The sequence below is a fragment of the Rhinoderma darwinii genome, unplaced genomic scaffold (genome assembly GCF_050947455.1).
Source record: "Rhinoderma darwinii isolate aRhiDar2 unplaced genomic scaffold, aRhiDar2.hap1 Scaffold_487, whole genome shotgun sequence".
Lineage (NCBI taxonomy): Eukaryota > Metazoa > Chordata > Amphibia > Anura > Rhinodermatidae > Rhinoderma > Rhinoderma darwinii.
This window is the reverse complement of record NW_027464033.1, coordinates 162,690-178,709: the sequence shown is the minus strand read 5'-3', so window position 1 is coordinate 178,709 and position 16,020 is coordinate 162,690. Positions and strand designations below refer to the sequence as shown.

Sequence of the window (16,020 nt, the reverse complement as noted above, 5' to 3'; positions counted from 1 at the left end):
CAGATCGCAGAAGTTACACAGCTTAATCCCTCGCTAGTACCAGTGTGGGAGACTGTCTGGGAATCCGTGGTGCGGTTGACTTTTTATTATGTCGTTTAGATTTTGTTTCACAATCGATTAAAAAGGACTGTGGATTAAAGCATTTAAGGTCAATGGCCATTCTAAGCTGAATGTGCCTGCCCTCGTCAGATCGCAGAAGTTACACAGCTTAAGGCTTCGCTAGTACCAGTGTGGGAGACTGTCTGGGAATCCGTGGTGCGGTTGACTTTTTATTATGTCGTTTAGATTTTGTTTCACAATAGATTAAATAGGACTATGGATTAAAGCATTTAACGTCAATGGCCATTCTAAGCTGAATGTGCCTGCTCTCGTCAGAACGCAGAAGTTACACAGCTTAAGGCCTCGCTAGTACCATTGTGGGAGACTGTCTGGGAATCCGTGGTGTGGTTGAATTTTTATTATGTCGTTTAGATTTTGTTTCACAATCGATTAAAAAGGACTATGGATTAAAGCATTTAATGTCAATGCCCATTCTAAGCTGAATGTCCCTGCTCTCGTCAGATCGCAGAAGTTACACAGCTTAAGGCCTCGCTAGTACCAGTGTGGGAGACTGTCTGGGAATCCGTGGTGCGGTTGACTTTTTATTATGTCGTTTAGATTTTGTTTCACAATCGATTAAAAAGGACTATGGATTAAAGCATTTAATGTCAATGGCCATTCTAAGCTGAATGTGCCTGCTCTCGTCAGATCGCAGAAGTTACACAGCTTAAGCCCTCGGTAGTACTAGTGTGGGAGACTGTCTGGGAATCCGTGGTGCGGTTCACTTTATATTATGTCGTTTAGATTTTGTTTCACAATCGATTAAAAAGGACTATGGATTAAAGCATTTAATGTCAATGGCCATTCTAAGCTGTATCTGCCTGCTCTCGTCAGATCGCAGAAGTTACACAGCTTAAGGCCTCGCTAGTACCAGTTTGGGAGACTGTCTGGGAAACCGTGGTGCGGTTGACTTTTTATTATGTCGTTTAGATTTTGTTTCACAATAGATTAAATAGGACTATAGATTAAAGCATTTAACGTCAATGGCCATTCTAAGCTGAATGTGCCTGCTCTCGTCAGAACGCAGAAGTTACACAGCTTAAGGCCTTGCTAGTACCAGTGTGGGAGACTGTCTGGGAATCCGTGGTGCGGTTGAATTTTTATTATGTCGTTTAAATTTTGTTTCACAATCGATTAAAAAGGACTATGGATTAAAGCATTTAATGTCAATGGCCATTCTAAGCTGAATGTGCCTGCTCTCGTTAGATCGCTGAAGTTACACAGCTTAACGCCTCGCTAGTACCAGTGTGGTAGACTGTCTGGGAATCCGTGGTGCGGTTGAATTTTTATTATGTCGTTTAGATTTTGTTTCACAATCGATTAAAAAGGACTATGGATTAAATCATTTAATGTCAATGGCCATTCTAAGCTGAATGTCCCTGCTCTCGTCAGATCGCAGAAGTTACACAGCTTAAGGCCTCGCTAGTACCAGTGTGGGAGACTGTCTGGGAATCCGTGGTGCTGTTGACTTTTTATTATGTTGTTTAGATTTTGTTTCACAATAGATTAAATAGGACTATGGATTAAGGCTTTTAATGTCAATGGCCATTCTAAGCTGAATGTGCCTGCTCTCGTCAGTTCGCAGAAGTTACACAGCTTAAGGCCTCGCTAGTACCAGTGTGGGAGACTGTCTGGGAATCCGTGGTGCGGTTGACTCTTTATTATGTTGTTTAGATTTTGTTTCACAATAGATTAAATGGGACTATGGATTAAGGCTTTTAATGTCAATGGCCATTCTAAGCTGAATGTGCCTGCTCTCGTCAGATCGCAGAAGTTACACAGCTTAAGGCCTCGCTAGTACCAGTGTGGGAGACAGTCTGGGAATCCGTGGTGCGGTTGACTTTTTATTATGTCGTTTAGATTTTGTTTCACAATAGATTAAATAGGACTATGGATTAAAGCATTTAACGTCAATGGCCATTCTAAGCTGAATGTGCCTGCTCTTGTCAGAACGCAGAAGTTACACAGCTTAAGGCCTCACTAGTACCATTGTGGGAGACTGGCTGGGAATCAGTGGTGTGGTAGAATTTTTATTATGTCGTTTAGATTTTGTTTCACAATCGATTAAAAAGGACTATGGATTAAAGCGTTTAATGTCAATGGCAATTCTAAGCTGAATGTGCCTGCTCTCGTCAGATCGCAGAAGTTACACAGCTTAAGCCCTCGGTAGTACTAGTGTGGGAGACTGTCTGGGAATCCGTGGTGCGGTTCACTTTTTATTATGTCGTTTAGATTTTGTTTCACAATCGATTAAAAAGGACTATGGATTAAAGCATTTAATGTCAATGGCCATTCTAAGCTGCATGTGCCTGCTCTCATCAGATCGCAGAAGTTACACAGCTTAAGGCCTCGCTAGTACCAGTGTGGGAGACTGTCTGGGAATCCGTGGTGCGGTTGACTTTTTATTATGTCGTTTAGATTTTGTTTCACAATAGATTAAATAGGACTATAGATTAAAGCATTTAACGTCAATGGCCATTCTAAGCTGAATGTGCCTGCTCTCGTCAGAACGCAGAAGTTACACAGCTTAAGGCCTCGCTAGTACCAGTGTGGGAGACTGTCTGGGAATCCGTGGTGCGGTTGACTTTTTATTATGTCGTTTAGATTTTGTTTCACAATCGATTAAAAAGGACTATGGAATATAGCATTTAATGTCAATGGCCATTCTAAGCTGAATGTCCCTGCTCTCGTCAGATCGCAGAAGTTACACAGCTTAAGGCCTCGCTAGTACCAGTGTGGGAGACTGTCTGGGAATCCGTGGTGCGGTTGACTTTTTATTATGTTGTTTAGATTTTGTTTCACAATAGATTAAATAGGACTATGGATTAAGGCTTTTAATGTCAATGGCCATTCTAAGCTGAATGTGCCTGCTCTCGTTAGATCGCTGAAGTTACACAGCTTAACGCCTCGCTAGTACCAGTGTGGGAGACTGTCTGGGAATCCGTGGTGCGGTTGACTTTTTATTATGTCGTTTAGATTTTGTTTCACAATCGATTAAAAAGGACTATGGATTAAATCATTTAATGTCAATGGCCATTCTAAGCTGAATGTGCCTGCTCTCGTCAGATCGCAGAAGTTACACAACTTAAGGCCTCGGTAGTACTAGTGTGGGAGACTGTCTGGGAATCCGTGGTGCGGTTGACTTTTTATTATGTCGTTTAGATTTTGTTTCACAATCGATTAAAAAGGACTATTTATTAAAGCATTTAATGTCAATGGCCATTCTAAGCTGCATGTGCCTGCTCTCGTCAGATCGCAGAAGTTACACAGCTTAAGGCCTCGCTAGTACCAGTGTGGGAGACTGTCTGGGAATCCGTGGTGTGGTTGACTTTTTATTATGTCGTTTAGATTTTGTTTCACAATAGATTAAATAGGACTATAGATTAAAGCATTTAACGTCAATGGCCATTCTAAGCTGAATGTGCCTGCTCTCGTCAGAACGCAGAAGTTACACAGCTTAAGGCCTCGCTAGTACCAGTGTGGGAGACTGTCTGGGAATCCGTGGTGCGGTTGAATTTTTATTATGTCGTTTAGATTTTGTTTCACAATCGATTAAAAAGGACTATGGATTATAGCATTTAATGTCAATGGCCATTCTAAGCTGAATGTCCCTGCTCTCGTCAGATCGCAGAAGTTACACAGCTTAAGGCCTCGCTAGTACCAGTGTGGGAGACTGTCTGGGAATCCGTGGTGCGGTTGACTTTTTATTATGTTGTTTAGATTTTGTTTCACAATAGATTAAATAGGACTATGGATTAAGGCTTTTAATGTCAATGGCCATTCTAAGCTGAATGTGCCTGCTATCGTCAGATCGCAGAAGTTACACAGCTTATGGCCTTGCTTGTACCAGTGTGGGAGACTGTCTGGGAATCCGTGGTGCGGTTGACTTTTTATTATGTCGTTTAGATTTTGTTTCACAATCGATTAAAAAGGACTATGGATTAAAGCATTTAATGTCAATGGCCATTCTAAGCTGAATGTGCCTGCTCTCGTTAGATCGCTGAAGTTACACAGCTTAACGCCTCGCTAGTACCAGTGTGGGAGACTGTCTGGGAATCCGTGGTGCTGTTGAATTTTTATTATGTCGTTTAGATTTTGTTTCACAATCGATTAAAAAGGACTATGGATTAAATCATTTAATGTCAATGGCCTTTCTAAGCTGAATGTCCCTGCTCTCGTCAGACCGCAGAAGTTACACAGCTTAAGGCCTCGCTAGTACCAGTGTGGGAGACTGTCTGGGAATCCGTGGTGCGGTTGACTTTTTATTATGTTGTTTAGATTTTGTTTCACAATAGATTAAATAGGACTATGGATTAAGGCTTTTAATGTCAATGGCCATTCTAAGCTGAATGTGCCTGCTCTCGTCAGATCGCAGAAGTTACACAGCTTAAGGCCTCGCTAGTACCAGTGTGGGAGACTGTCTGGGAATCCGTGGTGCGGTTGACTCTTTATTATGTTGTTTAGATTTTGTTTCACAATAGATTAAATGGGACTATGGATTAAGGCTTTTAATGTCAATGGCCATTCTAAGCTGAATGTGCCTGCTTTCGTCAGATCGCAGAAGTTACACAGCTTAAAGAGGCTCTGTCACCAGATTTTGCAACCCCTATCTGCTATTGCAGCAGATAGGCGCTGCAATGTAGATTACAGTAACGTTTTTATTTTTAAAAAACGAGCATTTTTGGCCAAGTTATGACCATTTTTGTAGTTATGCAAATGAGGCTTGCAAAAGTCCAAGTGGGTGTGTTTAAAAGTAAAAGTCCAAGTGGGTGTGTATTATGTGCGTACATCGGGGCGTTTTTAATACTTTCACTAGCTGGGCATTCTGATGAGAAGTAACATCCTCTTCTCTTCAGAACGCCCAGCTTGTGACAGTGCAGATCTGTGACGTCACTCACAGGTCCTGCATCGTGACGGCCACATCGGCACCAGAGGCTACAGTTGATTCTGCAGCAGCATCAGCGTTTGCAGGTAAGTCGATCTTACCTGCAAACGCTGATGCTGCTGCAGAATCAACTGTAGCCTCTGCTGCCGATGTGGCCGTCACGATGCAGGACCTGTGAGTGACGTCACAGATCTGCACTGTCACAAGCTGGGCGTTCTGAAGAGAAGAGGATGTTACTTCTCTTCACAGCGCCCAGCTAGTAAAAGTATTAAAAACGCCCCGATGTACGCACCTAATACACGCCCACTTGGACTTTTACTTTTAAACACACCCACTTGGACTTTTGCCAGCCTCATTTGCATAATTACAAAAATGGTCATAACTTGGCCAAAAATGCTCGTTTTTTAAAAATAAAAACGTTACTGTAATCTACATTGCAGCGCCTATCTGCTGCAATAGCAGATAGGGGTTGCAAAATCTGGTGACAGAGCCTCTTTAAGGCCTCGCTAGTACCAGTGTGGGAGACTGTCTGGGAATCCGTGGTGCGGTTGAATTTTTATTATGTCGTTTAGATTTTGTTTCACAATCGATTAAAAAGGACTATGGATTATAGCATTTAATGTCAATGGCCATTCTAAGCTGAATGTCCCTGCTCTCGTCAGATCGCAGAAGTTACACAGCTTAAGGCCTCGCTAGTACCAGTGTGGGAGACTGTCTGGGAATCCGTGGTGCGGTTGACTTTTTATTATGTTGTTTAGATTTTGTTTCACAATAGATTAAATAGGACTATGGATTAAGGCTTTTAATGTCAATGGCCATTCTAAGCTGAATGTGCCTGCTATCGTCAGATCGCAGAAGTTACACAGCTTATGGCCTTGCTTGTACCAGTGTGGGAGACTGTCTGGGAATCCGTGGTGCGGTTGACTCTTTATTATGTCGTTTAGATTTTGTTTCACAATCGATTAAAAAGGACTATGGATTAAAGCATTTAATGTCAATGGTCTTTCTAAGCTGAATGTCCCTGCTCTCGTCAGATCGCAGAAGTTACACAGCTTAAGGCCTCGCTAGTACCAGTGTGGGAGACTGTCTGGGAATCCGTGGTGCGGTTGACTTTTTATTATGTTGTTTAGATTTTGTTTCACAATAGATTAAATAGGACTATGGATTAAGGCTTTTAATGTCAATGGCCATTCTAAGCTGAATGTGCCTGCTCTCGTCAGATCGCAGAAGTTACACAGCTTAAGGCCTCGCTAGTACCAGTGTGGGAGACTGTCTGGGAATCCGTGGTGCGGTTGACTCTTTATTATGTTGTTTAGATTTTGTTTCACAATAGATTAAATGGGACTATGGATTAAAGCTTTTAATGTCAATGGCCATTCTAAGCTGAATGTGCCTGCTTTCGTCAGATCGCAGAAGTTACACAGCTTAAGGCCTCGCTAGTACCAGTGTGGGAGACTGTCTGGGAATCCGTGGTGCGGTTGACTTTTTATTATGTCGTTTAGATTTTGTTTCACAATAGATTAAATAGGACTATGGATTAAAGCATTTAACGTCAATGGCCATTCTAAGCTGAATGTGCCTGCTCTCGTCAGAACGCAGAAGTTACACAGCTTAAGGCCTCACTAGTACCATTGTGGGAGACTGGGAATCCGTGGTGTGGTAGAATTTTTATTATGTCGTTTAGATTTTGTTTCACAATCGATTAAAAAGGACTATGGATTAAAGCATTTAATGTCAATGCCCATTCTAAGCTGAATGTCCCTGCTCTCGTCAGATCGCAGAAGTTACACAGCTTAAGGCCTCGCTAGTACCAGTGTGGGAGACTGTCTGGGAATCCGTGGTGCGGTTGACTATTTATTATGTCGTTTAGATTTTGTTTCACAATCGATTAAAAAGGACTATGGATTAAAACATTTAATGTCAATGGCCATTCTAAGCTGAATGTGCTTGCTCTCGTCAGATCACAGAAGTTACACAGCTTAAGGCCTCGCTAGTACACGTGTGGGAGACTGTCTGGGAATCCGTGGTGCGGTTGACTTTTTATTATGTCGTTTAGATTTTGTTTCACAATCGATTAAAAAGGACTATGGATTAAAGCATTTAATGTCAATGGCAATTCTAAGCTGAATGTGCCTGCTCTCGTCAGATCGCAGAAGTTACACAGCTTAAGGCCTCGCTAGTACCAGTGTGGGAGACTGTCTGGGAATCCGTGGTGCGGTTGACTTTTTATTATGTCGTTTAGATTTTGTTTCACAATAGATTAAATAGGACTATAGATTAAAGCATTTAACGTCAATGGCCATTCTAAGCTGAATGTGCCTGCTCTCGTTAGAACGCAGAAGTTACACAGCTTAAGGCCTCGCTAGTACCAGTGTGGGAGACTGTCTGGGAATCCGTGGTGCGGTTGAATTTTTATTATGTCGTTTAGATTTTGTTTCACAATCGATTAAAAAGGACTATGGAATATAGCATTTAATGTCAATGGCCATTCTAAGCTGAATGTCCCTGCTCTCGTCAGATCGCAGAAGTTACACAGCTTAAGGCCTCGCTAGTACCAGTGTGGGAGACTGTCTGGGAATCCGTGGTGCGGTTGAATTTTTATTATGTCGTTTAGATTTTGTTTCACAATCGATTAAAAAGGACTATGGATTAAATCATTTAATGTCAATGGCCATTCTATGCTGAATGTGCCTGCTCTCGTCAGATCACAGAAGTTACACAGCTTAAGGCCTCGCTAGTACCAGTGTGGGAGACTGTCTGGGAATCCGTGGTGCGGTTGACTTTTTATTATGTCGTTTAGATTTTGTTTCACAATCGATTAAAAAGGACTATGGATTAAAGCATTTAATGTCAATGGCCATTCTAAGCTGAATGTGCCTGCTCTCGTCAGATCGCAGAAGTTACACAGCTTAAGGCCTCGGTAGTACTAGTGTGGGAGACTGTCTGGGAATCCGTGGTGCGGTTGACTTTTTATTATGTCGTTTAGATTTTGTTTCACAATCGATTAAAAAGGACTATTTATTAAAGCATTTAATGTCAATGGCCATTCTAAGCTGCATGTGCCTGCTCTCGTCAGATCGCAGAAGTTACACAGCTTAAGGCCTCGCTAGTACCAGTGTGGGAGACTGTCTGGGAATCCGTGGTGTGGTTGACTTTTTATTATGTCGTTTAGATTTTGTTTCACAATAGATTAAATAGGACTATAGATTAAAGCATTTAACGTCAATGGCCATTCTAAGCTGAATGTGCCTGCTCTCGTCAGAACGCAGAAGTTACACAGCTTAAGGCCTTGCTAGTACCAGTGTGGGAGACTGTCTGGGAATCCGTGGTGCGGTTGACTTTTTATTATGTCGTTTAGATTTTGTTTCACAATCGATTAAAAAGGACTATGGATTAAAGCATTTAATGTCAATGGCCATTCTAAGCTGAATGTGCCTGCTCTCGTTAGATCGCTGAAGTTACACAGCTTAACGCCTCGCTAGTACCAGTGTGGGAGACTGTCTGGGAATCCGTGGTGCGGTTGAATTTTTATTATGTCGTTTAGATTTTGTTTCACAATCGATTAAAAAGGACTATGGATTAAATCATTTAATGTCAAAGGCCATTCTAAGCTGAATGTCCCTGCTCTCGTCAGATCGCAGAAGTTACACAGCTTAAGGCCTTGCTAGTACCAGTGTGGGAGACTGTCTGGGAATCCGTGGTGCGGTTGACTTTTTATTATGTTGTTTAGATTTTGTTTCACAATAGATTAAATAGGACTATGGATTAAGGCTTTTAATGTCAATGGCCATTCTAAGCTGAATGTGCCTGCTCTCGTCAGATCGCAGAAGTTACACAGCTTAAGGCCTCGCTAGTACCAGTGTGGGAGACTGTCTGGGAATCCGTGGTGCGGTTGACTTTTTATTATGTTGTTTAGATTTTGTTTCACAATAGATTAAATAGGACTATGGATTAAGGCTTTTAATGTCAATGGCCATTCTAAGGTGAATGTGCCTGCTATCGTCAGATCGCAGAAGTTACACAGCTTATGGCCTTGCTAGTACCAGTGTGGGAGACTGTCTGGGAATCCGTGGAGCGGTTGACTTTTTATTATGTCGTTTAGATTTTGTTTCACAATAGATTAAATAGGACTATGGATTAAAGCATTTGACGTCAATGGCAATTCTAAGCCGAATGTGCCTGCTCTCGTCAGAACGCAGAAGTTACACAGCTTAAGGCCTCGCTAGTACCAGTGTGGGAGACTGTCTGGGAATCCGTGGTGCGGTTGAATTTTTATTATGTCGTTTAGATTTTGTTTCACAATCGATTAAAAAGGACTATGGAATAAACCATTTAATGTCAATGGCCATTCTAATCTGAGTGTCCCTGCTCTCGTCAGATCGCAGAAGTTACACAGCTTAAGGCCTCGCTAGTACCAGTGTGGGAAAAAGTGTCTGGGAATCCGTGGTGCGGTTGACTTTTTATTATGTTGTTTAGATTTTGTTTCACAATAGATTAAAAAGGACTATGGATTAAAGCATTTAATGTCAATGGCCATTCTAAGCTGAATGTCCCTGCTCTCGTCAGATCGCAGAAGTTACACAGCTTTAAGGCCTCGCTAGTACCAGTGTGGGAGACTGTCTGGGAATCCATGGTGCGGTTGCCTTTTTATTATGTCGTTTAGATTTTGTTTCACAATCGATTAAAAAGGACTATGGATTAAAGCATTTAATGTCAATGGCCATTCTAAGCTGAATGTCCCTGCTCTCGTCAGATCGCAGAAGTTACACAGCTTTAAGGCCTCGCTAGTACCAGTGTGGGAGACTGTCTGGGAATCCATGGTGCGGTTGCCTTTTTATTATGTCGTTTAGATTTTGTTTCACAATCGATTAAAAAGGACTATGGATTAAAGCATTTAATGTCAATGGCCATTCTAAGCTGAATGTGCCTGCTCTCGTCAGATCGCAGAAGTTACACAGCTTAAGGCCTCGCTAGTACCAGTGTGGGAGACTGTCTGGGAATCCGTGGTGCGGTTGACTTTTTATTATGTCGTTTAGATTTTGTTTCACAATCGATTAAAAAGGACTATGGATTAAAGCATTTAATGTTAATGGCCATTCTAAGCTGAATGTGCCTGCTCTCGTTAGATCGCAGAAGTTAAACAACTTAACGCCTCGCTAGTACCAGTGTGGGAGACTGTCTGGGAATCCGTGGTGCGGTTGACTTTTTATAATGTCGTTTAGATTTTGTTTCACAATAGATTAAATAGGACTATGGATTAAAGCATTTAACGTCAATGGACATTCTAAGCTGAATGTGCCTGCTCTCGTCAGATCGCAGAAATTACACAGCTTAAGGCCTCGCTAGTACCAGTGTGGGAGACTGTCTGGGAATCCGTGGTGCGGTTGAATTTTTATTATGTCGTTTAGATTTTGTTTCACAATCGATTAAAAAGGACTATGGATTAAAGCATTTATTGTCAATGGCCATTCTAAGCTTAATGTCCCTGCTCTCGTCAGATTGCAGAAGTTACACAGCTTAAGGCCTCGCTAGTACCAGTGTGGGAGACTGTCTGGGAATCCGTGGTGCGGTTGACTTTTTATTATGTCGTTTAGATTTTGTTTCACAATCGATTAAAAAGGACTATGGATTAAAGCATTTTTTGATGTCAATGGCCATTCTAAGCTGAATGTGAATGCTCTCGTCAGATCGCAGAAGTTACACAGCTTAAGGCCTCGCTAGTACTAGTGTGGGAGACTGTCTGGGAATCCGTGGTGCGTTTGACTTTTTATTATGTCGTTTAGATTTTGTTTCACAATCGATTAAAAAGGACTATGGATTAAAGCATTTAATGCCAATGGCCATTCTAAGCTGAATGTGCCTGCTCTCGTTAGATCGCAGAAGTTACACAGCTTAACGCCTCGCTAGTACTAGTGTGGGAGACTGTCTGGGAATCCGTGGTGCGGTTGACTTTTTATTATGTCGTTTAGATTTTGTTTCACAATAGATTAAATAGGACTATGGATTAAAGCATTTAACGTCAATGGCCATTCTAAGCTGAATGTCCCTGCTCTCGTCAGATCGCAGAAGTTGCACAGCTTAAGGCCTCGCTAGTACAAGTGTGGGAGGCTGTCTGGGAATCCGTGGTGCGGCTGACTTTTTATTATGTCGTTTAGATTTTGTTTCACAATAGATTAAATAGGACTATGGATTAAAACATTTAACGCCAATGGCCATTCTAAGCTGAATGTGCCTGCTCTCGTCAGAACGCAGAAGTTACACAGCTTAAGGCCTCGCTAGTACCAGTGTGGGAGACTGTCTGGGAATCCGTGGTGCGGTTGAATTTTTATTATGTCGTTTAGATTTTGTTTCACAATCGATTAAAAAGGACTATGGATTAAAGCATTTAATGTCAATGGCCATTCTAAGCTGAATGTCCCTGCTCTCGTCAGATCGCAGAAGTTACACAGCTTAAGTCCTCGCTAGTACCAGTGTGGGAGACTGTCTGGGAATCCGTGGTGCGGTTGCCTTTTTATTATGTCGTTTAGATTTTGTTTCACAATCGATTAAAAAGGACTATGGATTAAAGCATTTAGTGTCAATGGCCATTCTAAGCTGAATGTGCCTGCTCTCGTCAGATCGCAGAAGTTACACAGCTTAAGGCCTCGCTAGTACCAGTGTGGGAGACTGTCTGGGAATCCGTGGTGCTGTTGACTTTTTATTATGTCGTTTAGATTTTGTTTCACAATCGATTAAAAAGGACTATGGATTAAAGCATTTAATGTCAATGGCCATTCTAAGCTGAATGTGCCTGCTCTCGTCAGATCGCAGAAGTTACACAGCTTAAGGCCTCGCTAGTACCAGTGTGGGAGACTGTCTGGGAATCCGTGGTGCGGTTGACTTTTTATTATGTCGTTTAGATTTTGTTTCACAATAGATTAAATAGGACTATGGATTAAAGCATTTAACGTCAATGGCCATTCTAAGCTGAATGTGCCTGCTCTCGTCAGATCGCAGAAGTTACACAGCTTAAGGCCTCGCTAGTACCAGTGTGGGAGACTGTCTGGGAATCCGTGGTGCGGTTGACTTTTTATTATGTTGTTTAGATTTTATTTCACAATAGATTAAATAGGACTATGGATTAAGGCTTTTAATGTCAATGGCCATTCTAAGCTGAATGTGCCTGCTCTCGTCAGATCGCAGAAGTTACACAGCTTAAGGCCTCGCTAGTACCAGTGTGGGAGACTGTCTGGGAATCGGTGGTGCGATTGACTTTTTATTATGTCGTTTAGATTTTGTTTCACAATCGATTAAAAAGGACTATGGATTAAAGCATTTAATGCCAAAGGCCATTCTAAGCTGAATGTGCCTGCTCTCGTTAGATCGCAGAAGTTACACATCTTAACGCCTCGCTAGTACTAGTGTGGGAGACTGTCTTGGAATCTGTGGTGCGTTTGACTTTTTATTATGTCGTTTAGATTTTGTTTCACAATAGATTAAATAGGACTATGGATTAAAGCATTTAACGTCAATGGCCATTCTAAGCTGAATGTTCCTGCTCTCGTCAGATCGCAGAAGTTACACAGCTTAAGGCCTCGCTAGTACCAGTGTGGGAGAATGTCTGGGAATCCGTGGTGCGGTTGCCTTTTTATTATGTCGTTTAGATTTTGTTTCACAATCGATTAAAAAGGACTATGGATTAAAGCATTTAATGTTAATGGCCATTCTAAGCTGAATGTGCCTGCTCTCGTTAGGTCGCAGAAGTTAAACAGCTTAACGCCTCGCTAGTACCGGTGTGGGAGACTGGCTGGGAATCCGTGGTGTGGTTGACTTTTTATTATGTCGTTTAGATTATGTTTCACAATAGATTAAAAAGGACTATGGATTAAAGCATTTGATGTCAATGGCTATTCTAAGCTGAATGTGCATGCTCTCGTCGTATCGCAGAAGTTACTCAGCTTAAGGCATCGCTAGTACCAGCGTGGGAGACTCTTTATTATGTCGGTTAGATTTTGTTTCACAATCGATTAAAAAGGACTATGGATTAAAGCATTTATTGTCAATAGCCATTCTAAGCTGAATGTGCCATTTCTCGTCAGATCGCAGAAGTGACACAGCTTAAGGCCTCGGTAGTACCAGCGTGGGAGACTGTCTGAGAATCCGTGGTGTGGTTGACTTTTTATTATGTCGTTTAGATTATGTTTCACAATAGATTAAAATGGACTATGGATTAAAGCATTTATCGTCAATGGCCATTCTAAGCTGAATGTGCCTGCTCTAGTCAGATCGCAGAAGTTCCACAGCTTAAGGCCTCGCTAGTACTAGTGTGGGAGACTGTCTGGGAATCCGTGGTGCGGTTGACTTTTATTATGTCGTTTAGATTTTGTTTCACAATCGATTAAAAAGGACTATGGATTAAAGCATTTATTGGCAATGGCCATTCTAAGCTGGATGTGCCTGCTCTCGTCAGATCGCAGAAGTTACACAGCTTAAGGCCTCGCTAGTACCAGTGTGGAAGACTGTCTGGGAATCCGTGGTGTGGTTGACTTTTTATTATGTCGTTTAGATTATATTTCACAATAGATTAAAAAGGACTATGGATTAAAGCATTTAATGTCAATGGCCATTCTAAGCTGAATGTGCCTGCTATCGTCAGAACGCAGAACTTACACAGCTTAAGGCCTCGCTAGCACCAGTGTGGTAGACTGTCTGGGAATTCTTGGTGCGGTTGCCTTTTTATTATGTCGTTTGGATTTTGTTTCACAATCAATTAAAAAGGACTATGGATTAAAGCATTTAATGTCAATGGCCATTCTAAGCTGAATGTGCCTGCTCTCGTCAAGTTGCACAGTTTAAGGCCTCGCTAGTACCAGTGTGGGAGACTGTCTGGGAATCGGTGGTGCGGTTGCATTTCTATTATGTCGTTTAGATTTTGTTTCACAATCGATTAAAAAGGACTATGGATTAAAGCATTCAATGGCAATGGCCATTCTAAGCTGAATGTGCCTGCTCTCGTCAGATCGCAGAAGTTACACAGCTTAAGACCTCGCTAGTACCAGTGTGGGAGACTGTCTGGGAATCCTTGGTGCAGTTAACTTTTTATTAGGTCGTTTAGATTTTGTTTCACATTCGATTAAAAAGGACTATGGATTAAAGCATTTGTTGTCAATGGAGATTCTAAGCTGTATGTGCCTACTCTCGTCGTATCGCAGAAGTTACTCAGGTTAAGGGCTCGCTAGTACCAGTGTGGGAGACTGTCTGGGAATCAGTGGTATGGTTAACTTTTTATTATGTCGTTTCGATTTTGTTTCACAATCGATTAAAAAGGACTATGGATTAAAGCGTTTCTTGTCAATGGCCATTCTAAGCTGAATGTGCCTGCTCTCGTTAGATCGCAGAAGTTACACAGCTTAAGGCCTCGCTAGTACCAGTGTGGAAGACTGTCTGGGAATCCGTGGTGTGGTTGACTTTTTATTATGTTGTTTAGATTATATTTCACAATAGATTAAAAAGGACTATGGATTAAAGCATTTAATGTCAATGGCCATTCTAAGCTGAATGTCCCTGCTCTCGACACATTGCAGAAGTTACACAGCTAAAGGCCTCGCTAGTGCCAGTGTGGGAGACTGTCTGGGTATCCGTGGTTCTGTTAACTTTTTATTATGTCGTTTAGATTTTGTTTCAAAATCGATTAAAAAGAACTATGGATAAAAGCATTTAAGGTCAATGGCCATTCTAAGCTGAATGTGCCTGCTCTCGTCAGGTCGCAGAAGTTACACAGCTTAAGTCCTCGCTAGTACTAGTGTGGGAGAATGTCTGGGAATCTGTGGTGTGGTTGACTTTTTATTATGTCGTTTAGATTATGTTTCACAATAGATTAAAAAGGACTATGGATTAAAGCATTTAATGTCAATGGCTATTCTAAGCTGAATGTGCTTGCTCTCGTCGTATCGCAGAAGTTAATCAGCTTAATGCCTCGCTAGTACCAGCATGGGAGTCTTTTTATTATGTCGGTTAGATTTTGTTTCACAATCGATTTAAAAGGACTATGGATTAAAGCATTTATTGTCAAAGGCCATTCTAAATTGAATGTGCCTGCTCTTGTCAGATCGCAGAAGTTACACAGCTTAAGGCCTCGCTAGTACCATTGTGGGAGACTGTCTGGGAATCCGTGGTATGGTTGACTTTTTATTATGTCGTTTGGATTTTGTTTCACAATCAATTAAAAAGGACTATGGATTAAAGCATTTAATGTCAATGGCCATTCTAAACTGAATGTTCCTGCTCTCGTCAAGTTGCACAGCTTAAGTCCTCGCTACTACCAGTGTGGGAGACTGTCTGGGAATCAGTGGTGCGGTTGCCTTTTTATTATGTCGTTTAGATTTTGTTTCACTTTCGATTAAAAAGGACTATTGATTAAAGCATTTAATGTCAATGGCCATTAAAAGGTGAATGTGCCTGCTCTCGTCAGATTGCAGAAGTTACACAGCTTAAGGCCTCGCTAGTAACAGTGTGGGAGACTGTCTGGGAATACATGGTGCGGTTGACTTTTGTTATTATGTCGTTTAGATTTTGTTTCCCAATCGATTAAAAAGGGCTATCTATTAAAGCATTTAATGTCAATGGCCATTCTAAACTGAATGTGCCTGCTTTTGTCAGATCGCAGAAGTTACACAGCTTAAGGCCTCGCTAGTACCAGTGTGGGAGACTGTCTCGGTATCCGTGGTGCGGTTGACTTTTTATTATTTTGTTTCACAATCGATTAAAAAGGACTATGGATTAAAGCATTTAAAGTCAATGGCCATTCTAAGCTGAATGTGCCTGCTCTCGTCGTATCGCAGAAGTTACTGTGCTTAAGGCCTCACTAGTACCAGTGTGGGAGACTGTCTGGGAACCCGTGGTGCGGTTGCATTTTTATTATGTCGGTTAGATTTTGTTTCACAATCGATTTAAAAGGACTATGGATTAAAGCATTTATTGTCAAAGGCCATTCTAAATTGAATGTGCCTGCTCTTGTCAGATCGCAGAAGTTTCACAGCTTAAGGCCTCGCTAGTAC

General features: G+C 41.7%; 54 pseudogenes; all 54 read left to right on the top strand.

The window, feature by feature from the left end:
• Positions 1–148: 148 nt before the first annotated feature.
• LOC142719809 (5S ribosomal RNA) lies at positions 149–267 on the top strand (annotated as a pseudogene).
• Positions 268–334: 67 nt separating this feature from the next.
• LOC142719779 (5S ribosomal RNA) lies at positions 335–453 on the top strand (annotated as a pseudogene).
• Positions 454–520: 67 nt separating this feature from the next.
• LOC142719816 (5S ribosomal RNA) lies at positions 521–639 on the top strand (annotated as a pseudogene).
• Positions 640–706: 67 nt separating this feature from the next.
• Positions 707–825, top strand: LOC142719831 (5S ribosomal RNA; annotated as a pseudogene).
• Positions 826–892: 67 nt separating this feature from the next.
• LOC142719758 (5S ribosomal RNA) lies at positions 893–1,011 on the top strand (annotated as a pseudogene).
• A 67-nt stretch (positions 1,012–1,078) lies between these two features.
• On the top strand, positions 1,079–1,197 carry LOC142719757 (5S ribosomal RNA; annotated as a pseudogene).
• A 253-nt stretch (positions 1,198–1,450) lies between these two features.
• On the top strand, positions 1,451–1,569 carry LOC142719783 (5S ribosomal RNA; annotated as a pseudogene).
• Positions 1,570–1,636: 67 nt separating this feature from the next.
• Positions 1,637–1,755, top strand: LOC142719753 (5S ribosomal RNA; annotated as a pseudogene).
• A 67-nt stretch (positions 1,756–1,822) lies between these two features.
• Positions 1,823–1,941, top strand: LOC142719738 (5S ribosomal RNA; annotated as a pseudogene).
• A 253-nt stretch (positions 1,942–2,194) lies between these two features.
• LOC142719919 (5S ribosomal RNA) lies at positions 2,195–2,313 on the top strand (annotated as a pseudogene).
• A 67-nt stretch (positions 2,314–2,380) lies between these two features.
• On the top strand, positions 2,381–2,499 carry LOC142719663 (5S ribosomal RNA; annotated as a pseudogene).
• Positions 2,500–2,566: 67 nt separating this feature from the next.
• LOC142719740 (5S ribosomal RNA) lies at positions 2,567–2,685 on the top strand (annotated as a pseudogene).
• A 67-nt stretch (positions 2,686–2,752) lies between these two features.
• LOC142719690 (5S ribosomal RNA) lies at positions 2,753–2,871 on the top strand (annotated as a pseudogene).
• A 67-nt stretch (positions 2,872–2,938) lies between these two features.
• LOC142719988 (5S ribosomal RNA) lies at positions 2,939–3,057 on the top strand (annotated as a pseudogene).
• A 67-nt stretch (positions 3,058–3,124) lies between these two features.
• Positions 3,125–3,243, top strand: LOC142719667 (5S ribosomal RNA; annotated as a pseudogene).
• A 67-nt stretch (positions 3,244–3,310) lies between these two features.
• On the top strand, positions 3,311–3,429 carry LOC142719750 (5S ribosomal RNA; annotated as a pseudogene).
• A 67-nt stretch (positions 3,430–3,496) lies between these two features.
• Positions 3,497–3,615, top strand: LOC142719706 (5S ribosomal RNA; annotated as a pseudogene).
• Positions 3,616–3,682: 67 nt separating this feature from the next.
• Positions 3,683–3,801, top strand: LOC142719689 (5S ribosomal RNA; annotated as a pseudogene).
• Positions 3,802–4,054: 253 nt separating this feature from the next.
• LOC142719976 (5S ribosomal RNA) lies at positions 4,055–4,173 on the top strand (annotated as a pseudogene).
• A 67-nt stretch (positions 4,174–4,240) lies between these two features.
• LOC142719794 (5S ribosomal RNA) lies at positions 4,241–4,359 on the top strand (annotated as a pseudogene).
• Positions 4,360–4,426: 67 nt separating this feature from the next.
• On the top strand, positions 4,427–4,545 carry LOC142720052 (5S ribosomal RNA; annotated as a pseudogene).
• Positions 4,546–5,605: 1,060 nt separating this feature from the next.
• LOC142719688 (5S ribosomal RNA) lies at positions 5,606–5,724 on the top strand (annotated as a pseudogene).
• A 253-nt stretch (positions 5,725–5,977) lies between these two features.
• LOC142719778 (5S ribosomal RNA) lies at positions 5,978–6,096 on the top strand (annotated as a pseudogene).
• Positions 6,097–6,163: 67 nt separating this feature from the next.
• On the top strand, positions 6,164–6,282 carry LOC142720051 (5S ribosomal RNA; annotated as a pseudogene).
• Positions 6,283–6,349: 67 nt separating this feature from the next.
• Positions 6,350–6,468, top strand: LOC142719713 (5S ribosomal RNA; annotated as a pseudogene).
• Positions 6,469–6,717: 249 nt separating this feature from the next.
• On the top strand, positions 6,718–6,836 carry LOC142719815 (5S ribosomal RNA; annotated as a pseudogene).
• A 67-nt stretch (positions 6,837–6,903) lies between these two features.
• LOC142720007 (5S ribosomal RNA) lies at positions 6,904–7,022 on the top strand (annotated as a pseudogene).
• Positions 7,023–7,089: 67 nt separating this feature from the next.
• On the top strand, positions 7,090–7,208 carry LOC142719700 (5S ribosomal RNA; annotated as a pseudogene).
• A 67-nt stretch (positions 7,209–7,275) lies between these two features.
• LOC142719733 (5S ribosomal RNA) lies at positions 7,276–7,394 on the top strand (annotated as a pseudogene).
• Positions 7,395–7,461: 67 nt separating this feature from the next.
• Positions 7,462–7,580, top strand: LOC142719763 (5S ribosomal RNA; annotated as a pseudogene).
• A 67-nt stretch (positions 7,581–7,647) lies between these two features.
• LOC142719842 (5S ribosomal RNA) lies at positions 7,648–7,766 on the top strand (annotated as a pseudogene).
• A 67-nt stretch (positions 7,767–7,833) lies between these two features.
• LOC142720053 (5S ribosomal RNA) lies at positions 7,834–7,952 on the top strand (annotated as a pseudogene).
• Positions 7,953–8,019: 67 nt separating this feature from the next.
• Positions 8,020–8,138, top strand: LOC142719749 (5S ribosomal RNA; annotated as a pseudogene).
• Positions 8,139–8,205: 67 nt separating this feature from the next.
• Positions 8,206–8,324, top strand: LOC142719664 (5S ribosomal RNA; annotated as a pseudogene).
• A 253-nt stretch (positions 8,325–8,577) lies between these two features.
• LOC142719849 (5S ribosomal RNA) lies at positions 8,578–8,696 on the top strand (annotated as a pseudogene).
• Positions 8,697–8,763: 67 nt separating this feature from the next.
• LOC142720050 (5S ribosomal RNA) lies at positions 8,764–8,882 on the top strand (annotated as a pseudogene).
• Positions 8,883–9,135: 253 nt separating this feature from the next.
• LOC142719877 (5S ribosomal RNA) lies at positions 9,136–9,254 on the top strand (annotated as a pseudogene).
• A 629-nt stretch (positions 9,255–9,883) lies between these two features.
• On the top strand, positions 9,884–10,002 carry LOC142720049 (5S ribosomal RNA; annotated as a pseudogene).
• Positions 10,003–10,069: 67 nt separating this feature from the next.
• Positions 10,070–10,188, top strand: LOC142719865 (5S ribosomal RNA; annotated as a pseudogene).
• A 67-nt stretch (positions 10,189–10,255) lies between these two features.
• On the top strand, positions 10,256–10,374 carry LOC142719872 (5S ribosomal RNA; annotated as a pseudogene).
• Positions 10,375–10,441: 67 nt separating this feature from the next.
• LOC142719837 (5S ribosomal RNA) lies at positions 10,442–10,560 on the top strand (annotated as a pseudogene).
• Positions 10,561–10,630: 70 nt separating this feature from the next.
• LOC142720010 (5S ribosomal RNA) lies at positions 10,631–10,749 on the top strand (annotated as a pseudogene).
• Positions 10,750–10,816: 67 nt separating this feature from the next.
• On the top strand, positions 10,817–10,935 carry LOC142719937 (5S ribosomal RNA; annotated as a pseudogene).
• Positions 10,936–11,188: 253 nt separating this feature from the next.
• LOC142719768 (5S ribosomal RNA) lies at positions 11,189–11,307 on the top strand (annotated as a pseudogene).
• Positions 11,308–11,374: 67 nt separating this feature from the next.
• LOC142719867 (5S ribosomal RNA) lies at positions 11,375–11,493 on the top strand (annotated as a pseudogene).
• A 67-nt stretch (positions 11,494–11,560) lies between these two features.
• LOC142719660 (5S ribosomal RNA) lies at positions 11,561–11,679 on the top strand (annotated as a pseudogene).
• A 67-nt stretch (positions 11,680–11,746) lies between these two features.
• Positions 11,747–11,865, top strand: LOC142720048 (5S ribosomal RNA; annotated as a pseudogene).
• Positions 11,866–11,932: 67 nt separating this feature from the next.
• On the top strand, positions 11,933–12,051 carry LOC142720047 (5S ribosomal RNA; annotated as a pseudogene).
• A 67-nt stretch (positions 12,052–12,118) lies between these two features.
• Positions 12,119–12,237, top strand: LOC142719739 (5S ribosomal RNA; annotated as a pseudogene).
• Positions 12,238–12,490: 253 nt separating this feature from the next.
• Positions 12,491–12,609, top strand: LOC142719906 (5S ribosomal RNA; annotated as a pseudogene).
• A 67-nt stretch (positions 12,610–12,676) lies between these two features.
• On the top strand, positions 12,677–12,795 carry LOC142719999 (5S ribosomal RNA; annotated as a pseudogene).
• Positions 12,796–13,207: 412 nt separating this feature from the next.
• On the top strand, positions 13,208–13,326 carry LOC142719930 (5S ribosomal RNA; annotated as a pseudogene).
• Positions 13,327–13,392: 66 nt separating this feature from the next.
• Positions 13,393–13,511, top strand: LOC142719900 (5S ribosomal RNA; annotated as a pseudogene).
• An 802-nt stretch (positions 13,512–14,313) lies between these two features.
• LOC142719811 (5S ribosomal RNA) lies at positions 14,314–14,432 on the top strand (annotated as a pseudogene).
• Positions 14,433–16,020: the final 1,588 nt, after the last annotated feature.